We start from the raw sequence: 9,320 nt of genomic DNA, 5'->3' as shown, positions 1-9,320 counted from the left end.
ACAGGAAGGGGTGGAGCCGTTGCAGTCGGGGAGGGGAGGGTGTAAAACGAAGAGCCCCAAGTTGGCGCGCCACACATCAGCTCCAAACCACTTCCTTTCCTTTTAACCTAGTGTTAAGCCGATTTTTTATTCCTCCTACTCCTACCCCAAGAGGGTAAGTTACAAGAGCTTTCATCAAAACTTCTGTTGGGAAAATCCTCCAGACATTCTTTTTTAAACTTATCTGGGTGCCTAGAATCGAAGGAAGATAAATGCCTCCATTGTCTCAAGATGGAGTCCAGGACAAATCTTACTAGGTTGGCCCTCCTCCCTTGAAGATTAAGTTCTCATTCGTTCATTCATTTATTCCATAGCTATTTATTGAAACCTGCTCTGGACCAGTCTCTGGAGTAGGCCCTAAAGATACAACAGAGAACAATATATATACAAGTTTCCCGCCTTAATGGAGCTTATTAGTCTAATGGGAAAGGTAGAATAAACAAAGTAAACTACAGACGGAAAGGAGTGGTATGGAGGAAATAAGGCAACAGAAAATAAGAAGGTTGGGAGTGGAAAGCCGGTCACTATTTTAGGTGGACTGGTCAGGACGTTGCCTTTGAAGATGTTAACGTTTTATTTGAGAACTAATGGAGGAGACAGAGCCAGTCAGAAGGGCCAGGAGAAAAGGAAACAGAGAGAAAGAGTTTGGTGTGTTCTAAGCATTTGCAAGGCTGCCTGGCTGAGTTTAGTGAGCAAGCAGGAGTGAGCAGGCATCAGAGAGACCATGGAGAGGTTGCACAGGTGGGGATGTGCAGGACTTTATATTAAGGCCCTAAAAGAGGGTCATTTTAGAACAGCTGTAGGCCCCCTATACCCTTGCTTTCGGGGACCCTCTCCACATTACATCCAAGAAATGAATATGTACCCACATCCCTCATTAAAATGAAATATATAAATAACTTCATAAAGTTTGAGATGAAATTTAGGATTAGTTGATATATTGTTATATTATGCCATCACAAACATTCAATAATTTTGATTTACAGAGTTTTTTGGAGCCAGTCCTTTTTTCCCCCTGCTGTGTCAAACATTTGTTATTTGGTCCATGACAAGGTCTCAGCCCCTAGGCTGTGGGCCCAGAGTGTCTAATGGATAAAAAGATACAGAATGATGAGAAGTTTAGATTTAATTCAAAGTGTCCTGGAAAGTTGTGGAGGAGTTTTAAACAGAGAGTGATATAATCTGATTTACATCACTTAAAGATTGCTCTGGCTTTTGTACGGGGAGAGAATGGGGCAAGTAGGGGTCGAAGAGAGAAGATCTGTTAGGAGGTTGTGCAGGACTGGAATGATGGCCTTGGAGAGACAGGTTTGAGATATATTTGGGGGATAAAAGTAACTGAATTTGCTGATGGACTGGATATGGGAGGGAGGGAAAGGAAGGAGATAGATAAGGATGATTCCCAGACTTCTGACTTTATAGTGGGTGGATGTTAATCCCATTTACTGAGATATGCAAGTGGGGAGGAATTTTCCTAGCAGAAAATTAAGAGTTTAATTTTGCAAATGGTAAGTCTGATATGTCTATGAGACATCCAAGGGGAGATAGTTGTCAAGGAGGCAGCTGAATTACGTCTGGAGATTGGAGGAAAAACTCTGGGCTGGTTAAATAAATGTAAAAGTTTTCTGCATTAGAAGAATAGCGACCTTCAGAGAGTGAGAAGAGGAAGAGACGTTCTCCAAGGAGATGGAAAAGGAGTGAAGTAAACTGGAGAAAACCAGGGGAGAATGGAGTTGCTGAAGACAGAAAGGGAGTGCTTCAAGAATGAGAGTGGCTCGCTGTGCCCAGTGCTGCTGAGTTCAGCCACGTGCCCATTAGATGCGCACTGCAGGTGTCTGTTAGATTGACAGTCCCAGTTTAGGCAGAAGTACTGTGTGTCCACCTTGTCGTTCCCCATCTCAGGAACCTATGGCGACTTTGCCTTGCCAGCCACATCAAACTCAAATCCCTCTGCCATTCCTTCAATGTCCTCTGTATACTCTGTTCTTCCCCTGCTTGTTTGTTCATTTGTTACATTTGACTCATGCCCATTTTCTGCCAAGCCTAGTGTTAATTGCACGGTAAATACAAATTCTGTTTCTAGTGGTTCATGGTCTCAAGCACTGGACTATGTACAGGTAGCAGGAAACAAACCTGCTACTCTAATCAGGATGAGAGGAGAGATAGAGAAGGGGTGGGAGAAGGTATCTCCTCTTTAGCAGATTCACCCCCATCTCTTAGTGCAGAACCTTCCATCAAAAATGACTTACTTCCTTTCTCAGTCTTCTTCCAGGACACACTTTGAGAGTCACACCCTATGTAAAGCTTGTTTCTTCCATAAGTATGCTTTTTCTTCTAAACCACACTGTAAACTTGAGATGCCTTACAGCTCTTTTGTACCCTTCACAGAGGGAAGGACAACAGATACAGAGAAGGATCTTTCTTGAGGCTACCAAGACTTCAGCTTCAGAGCCTCCTGTTTGCATAGGCCCCTTCCAAGGCCCTGTACTTAATTTTGTCTTCATAAACAGCAGGTAAAAATTGAATACACAAATGAATTTACTAACTCCAAATATTTGTTGATTTATTAAGCTTGTTTTATTTTTAGAGATCTGTATGCAAATTTTACTGTTTATATTATTCCCTTGCCCAGAAGCTTTCAATGGCTCCTTATTGCCTCTAATTAAATAAAAGCTTCCCCACATGGCCTCCAAGGACTGCTTCAGTGTGGCCAAATTCTGTTCTCCAGTGTTATTTCCCCAACGTTCTACCCCTCGCTGTCACCCTGGTATTGTTCACACTGATTTCTCTGCTCAGAAAGCTCTCTTCCAAGTCCACCTTTTTGACATCCTAAGATAGCTTTTAGGCCCTCGCTTCTGGAAGGGACATCCCTGGACGAACAACGTGACCCATGAGACTGTTAGAAATGCAGAAACTCACACGGCTGCCCCAGACCTACTGAATGAGAATCTGCATTTTAACAAAATCCGGAGTCAAGTTTGAGACATACCAGCTTAGGCCATTTGACTGGTCACCTCCTCTAAGAATCTTCAACCCTTTAAAATCACTGTAATGAGAAATATTTTTCCTCTTCTGAACCTTCTTCATTCTTTGCTGGTACTTCTCTATGGTTACTTTGCTGGGCCTTGAATCATGGTTAGTTATGTACAAGTATTAGTTATTCTGTTAGATTGTGAGCTCTTTGAAGGCAGTAACAGTGCCTCTCAACTTAGAGAGGAGTTAGTCGACTTTGTGTTTCTCCCAGTGCCCCTGCTGAATCCCTATATACACATGTAAACCAACCCTGACCTAGGTGATACTCAGAACTTTGCCAGGATCCATATGTAAATTGACTCTCAGATGTGCCACCTGTGGGAGGGAAAATCTGTTGCAATTATTTTACTTAATAAAATAAGCATCCAACTATTATTTTATGTCATGAAAGTCTAGACTATCATTCCCTTTGCCTTTGATTGCTGCTGAGTGATCAAATTATATTTTCATCCCTGAATTCCTGCGTAGGAGGAGAGCTGGCCTAAATTATTCAAAAATAGCTGGTAACATTACACAAAAATTTTAGGTAAGAAAATACCACAAATTTCTTTGGTTAAAACAGAAGTCAGTTTTTTTCTTTAAAAGATTAATTCAAAATTCCTACAAGAAATCAATGTTTACTGCAGAAAAATGTAAAAATATACATATGTCCCCTTCCATCCACCCCCCCCCCCGATCAACCTAATTTTCCATCTGGAGGTAACCACTGATAACACTTAGGTACATTTCCTTCTTGATGGAATCCTTCCTGGCCAATAAATATAGATCTATATCATCCTTTTTACTAGTTACATAGTATTTCACTCTAAAGATATATCACACATTTGTTTAATTGGTCCTGCATCACTAGTGTGAAATAAAATTCATATTTTATGGCAAGACAAGAAAAATTTAAACATACAAATTTTCTCTGCCCTTTGGCCTCCTCTCTCCTTTCTGCTGAGCATTGTGTGTCTGTAATATGCATCGACCACACCGCCCTCATTGGCGGAAATACCTGCTCTGCTGTAAAGAGCAATATTCTCTAGTGTTAATAAAACAAAACCCTGAAAGATGACATTCTGTCTTGATCTTGTAAGAGGCCATTATGATGCTTAGATCTGGATTGCATAAACTATCAATAATATGTCATTTAATGTACAGTTCTCTGTCTCAAAAAAATGTTTATAACTGTGCTTGGACTTCTAATGGGCAGAACAGCTATAATCCTCAATTTGGCTCGAAAAAAAATTTCCATTTCTTTGTTAGATCAACTGATTGTTGACATGCATTGTTTCCAATTTTTTGCTACTTAGTGCTGCAAGGAGCACTTTGTATGTTTATCTTAGGATAAGCTTTTTAAAATTCTCGTTTTAAGAGTATATCACTTAAATTAGGATAGACTTCAAGTGATAGAAATCTTCAAACTACAGTAGCTTAAACAAGATGAAGTTTACTTTTTTCATATAAACGAAGTCCAGAGATCAGCAGTCAGGACTGGTGTGACAGCTCCAAAACCATCTGGAACCCAGGCTCCTTCTATCTTGTTGATCTGTATCCTCAACTGTGGCTTCCTCCTCATGGCCCAAGTTGGCTGCTTGAGCTCAAGCTATCATATTCATATTCCAGCCAACAGGAAGGAGGAAAGGGGGAAGAAGGGATTTTTCCTTGACATTTCAAAGAGTCTTCCCTTTGACATGGATTTGGCCAGAATTTAGTAACATGGTCAGTCCTAACTGGGAAATATATAGGAGGTCTTTGGGCCCAGCTTAAAAATAGGTGATTCTATTACTATATAAGAAGGTAAGAGCAGATATCAGGATACAACAGCAGTCCCTGCACAAAAAATAAGCACATTTTCCATTTTTGGTGCATTTTACCTTTCTGGTTTCCCAACTCTTAGTGAACAGTTTTTTAATATCTAAATTAATCTAACAGCCTAAATCAATTTTCTGTTGGTTCTTGATGGAGACAACACACAATTGACTTATATCTTTTATGTAATTGAATGTAATTAAAACTAGTTCTAAATTTCCTTCTTTAGACAAAGTAATTTCCTTTCCAATATGATTTCTTAAGTGTTTCCAAATCCTATTGCATCCTTCTGAGATATTTCTCTTCTTGATGTTGCTTTATTTTTGGCTGATTTGTTTGTTTTTGTCGGGGGGATGTAATTAGTTTTTTTAATGTATTTTAAAATTAATTTTTAATTTTATTTTTTACTGGAGGTACTGGGGATTGAACCCAGGACCTTTTACATGCTAAGCATGCACTCTACTGCTGAACTATACCCTTCCACAATGTTGCTTTATTTTGGTCTCTAAATCTGTTAACTTTTCTTATGACTAAATTATAATTGGTTGAGTTGAACTGAAATATAGTGATTTTGGTCCTTTCCTTTTATGCATTTATTTCCTTAAATACTAAGAGTAAAGCCCAATGATTGATGACTTTTTAATCTTCTCTTTTGTCCTTTTTTACTGAAAAGATGGATATTTTCTTTTTGCTCTTTATTTTTTAAAGACTAGTCAACTGAATTGCAAAAATTGCTAGCAAAAACAATAAGACAGATTGAAGTGATTTGTATAGGGCAGTCAGGAAAAAATATACTAACAGAAGTAAAAGAAAATGTATAAACTAAGATTATGTGGGACCAGGGACTGTTACATAGGGTCCTTAGACTTTAACATGGTGACAAGATTTCATCCAGAAATAGGCTTTGGCAGGTGAATGGCGAGAAATTCTTCACTTTTCAATCAAGGACACAAAGGTCCAAGGAGTTAAGTGTCTTTCCCAAGGTTTTCAAGTCCTGCATCCTGGCTTGAAGCCAGTTTGAGTAATTACATTTGGGTCATGTCAAATTTTGCCTGAAAAAGTGCTATGTTAAACAGCCCACTATAAAATATTGTGTATAGTATTTTACCATTTTAAAAGGAAAAAATGTATAGATAAGTGTATAAAATACTGAAAGTATGAGCAGATAGGGTAAGGGTGCTCTGAGAAAGAGAACCAGATATAGCTTATTGACATAAGAAAAGCCTCTTAGTCCTAAACCATTTTGTAATCTAAGCCTGGTCACAATGCTTGCCCTTGAACAGGTCTCAGTTATAATGATCAAAAGAACAAACTTTTATCAGACAAGAGAAGAAACAATAACAAAGATAATAAATCAGTAAAGACTGCCAGTTCTATTTCAATGGTAACAATTAGCCTGAAGCACTTTCTCGAGCTGTTCTGCAGAATTCAAACCCCTCCAGAAAGCGCTCACCACCAGATCAACTGGAACCTAAGGGATGCTGCTGTCCTTTTCTAACCCACATGGCTTCAATCGACTAAAGCAGTAAATTCTTCCTTCTTTGGCTTAGTTGTGTCTTGACTCTACGCTCACCAAGGAGGCAGACCCAGTTTTCGGGTGACAGAAGGAACAGCACTAATAATATGTCAGCAGCAGTTATTTTTGCAAGGCAATATTAAGGGAGATTTAAGTAAGTTTTTTTTCCTTTAGTGCATTTCTGGGTTTTTCAAGCTCTCTGTATCGAGTCCACATTGTTTGCATTATTAGCAAAAATATTTAATATACACCTTGTTGTATATTACTGTACCACAAACGGAAGAGAGGGAGAAGGGTTGGAAAGTAGGTTTGGATATTTTTTAGTGAGTGTCATAAACTGAAAGATAGCAATAAATAAATATACTCAAGTGGTTAAGCCAGTTGATGAGGTAGAAGGAACAAACAGCGCAGCCGTTAGTGGGCACTACCGCCTTTTCCCAAAATCTTTTCCTGATCTTCTTTCAAAAGAAGCCCTCCTCCAAGATTAGTTTTTAGAAAGGTGTAGGATTCTGGTTTTACTACCCCTTAGATTGCCTCAAGCTCCAGGCAGCTATATAACAAAACCCTGAGATAGTGAGGACTCAGATATGAAGGACTGGCTATGACTCCCACCCTCTGAAGTCAACTCAATTCTGATTGGCAATAATTTTTCTAAAAATTAAAGTACAGTTGATTTACAATATTGTGTTAGCTTCAGGTGTACAGTAAGTGATTCAGTTATATATACACATATATATATTTTGAATATTTGTCCCTTTATAGGTTATACAAGATAATGGGAGAGTGGCAGAGCACATGTTTAGCATGCCCAAGGTCCTGGGTTCAATTCCTATTACCTCTTAAAAAAATAACCTAATTACTTCCCTCAAAAAAAAATCACAAAACAAAACAAAGATATGGAATACAAGATATTGATTATAGTTCCCTGTGCTAGACAGTCAATCCTTGTTGCTTATCTGTTTTATGTATAGTAGTATGTATCTGTTAATCCCATATGGCGCCCCACCTTTCACCTTTGGTAACTGTGAATTTGTTTTCTATGTCTACAAGCCTTTCTGGTTTTGTATATAGATTCATTCACATTATTTTTTAGAGTCCACATATAAGTAATATCAAATACAATATATCTTACCCTGACCTACTTCACTTAGTATGATAATCTCTAGGCCCATCCGTGTTGCTGCAAAAGGCAATATTTCACTCTTTATGGCTGAGTAATATTCCATTGTATATTTTGTGAAATAAAATTTATATTTTATGGCAAGACAAGAACAATTTAGGGTTTTTTGTTGGGAGGATAATCAGGTTTATTTATTTACTTACTTTTAGAGGTCGTACCGGGGACTGAACCCAAGACCCTGTGTATGCTAAGCATGACACCCTACTACTTGAGCTATACCCTCCCCCAACAGGAAAAATTTAAAGGCAAAAAATTCTTCTCTGCTCTTTGGCCTCCTCTCTCCCTGCACTGTGCATTGTGTATCTGCATAAGGCATCGACCAAACCTCCCCCATTGGCAGTAATACTTGCTTAACCATAAAGAGCAACATTCTTCTAGCATCAGAAAGACTAATCCTTTAAAGATAACATTCCTTCTTGATATTGTAAGGGATCACATGACCCACCAGGATGAGGCTTAGATCTGGATTAAGTAAACTGTAAATAATACCTCATTTGATGTATGGCCCTCTGTCTCAAAAAATTTATATAACTGTGCCTTGACTTCTAACTGGTAGAACAGTTCTGAGTACTTTCTGAGATGCTCTTCCCAGATTATAATCAGCAAATTTGGCTCGAATAAAATTTTTTATCTTTCTTAGACTGATTAATTTTTTTTGTCAACAGTATAGACCACATCTTCTTTATCCATTCATCTGTTGGTGGACACTTAAGTTGTTTCCATGTCATGGCTATTGTAAATAGTGCTGCTTTGAACATTGACGTGCATGTATCTTTTCAAATTACAGTTTTCTCCAGATATATGCCTGCTAATGGGGTTGCTGGATCATATAGCAACTCTATTTTTAGTTATTAAAGGAACTTCCATACTGTTTTCTATAGTGACTGCACCAATTTACATTCGACCAATAGTGTAGGAGGGCTCTCTTTTCTCCACACCCTCTCCAGCATTTATTATTTATAGACTTTTTAATGATAGCCATTCTGACTGATGTGAGGTGATACCTCATTGTGGTTTTGATTTGCATTTCTCTAATAATTAGTGATGTTGAGCATCTTTTCATGTCCTACTGGCAATAAATTTAATTCCATATTTTATATTTTATGATTGAATTATTTTGGACTACACTTTTAGCAGTATGTCGGGAAACCTGGAAAATGGTTCTAATTGTTTTAAAAATTAAGCCACAAACTGGGAGCAAATATTTGCAAAGGACATGTCTGATAAAGGATTGTTATCCAAAATATACTAAGAGCTCTTAAAACTCAACTGTAAGAAAATGAACAACCCAATTAAACAATGAGCCAAAGACTTGAACAGACACCTCACCAAAGAAAATATACAGATGGCAAATAAGCTATGAAAAATGCCACACATCATATGTCTTTAGGGAAGTGCAAATTTAAGCCACAATGAGATCCCATTACATACCTGTTAGAATGGCCAAATTCCAAAATACTGACAACACCAAATGCTGGTGATGGTGTGGAGCAATAGAAACTGTCACTTATTGCTGGTGGGAATGCAGTGGTACAGCCACTTTGGGAGACAGTTTGGCAATTTTATACAAAACTGAACATATTCTTACCATATGATCCAACAATCATGCTCTTTAGTATTTACCCAGAGGAGCTGAAAACTTACGTCCACACAAAAACCCGCACATGGATGTTTATAGCAGCTTTATTCGTAACTGCCAAAACTTAGATGCAATCATGTCCTTCAGTAGGTGATAGATAAATAAACTGTAGTATATCC

The 9,320-nt window shown here is 38.2% G+C and overlaps 1 long non-coding RNA gene across 1 annotated transcript in view; it reads left to right on the top strand.

Annotated features, from left to right (window-relative positions):
- The first annotated feature begins 13 nt into the window (after nt 1-13).
- Nucleotides 14-9,320, top strand: part of LOC140686104 (uncharacterized) — a 44,824-nt gene continuing 35,517 nt past the window's right edge. Inside the window, exons 1-2 of the long non-coding RNA XR_012059607.1 lie at nt 14-154; nt 2,428-2,552. This is a non-coding gene — a long non-coding RNA (uncharacterized lncRNA). The remainder of the gene's footprint in view (nt 155-2,427; nt 2,553-9,320) is intronic.

Source organism: Vicugna pacos, chromosome 16, assembly GCF_048564905.1.
Source record: "Vicugna pacos chromosome 16, VicPac4, whole genome shotgun sequence".
Lineage (NCBI taxonomy): Eukaryota > Metazoa > Chordata > Mammalia > Artiodactyla > Camelidae > Vicugna > Vicugna pacos.
Note: the sequence above shows the minus strand (reverse complement) of the source record. Positions and strands in the feature narration are given on the sequence as shown.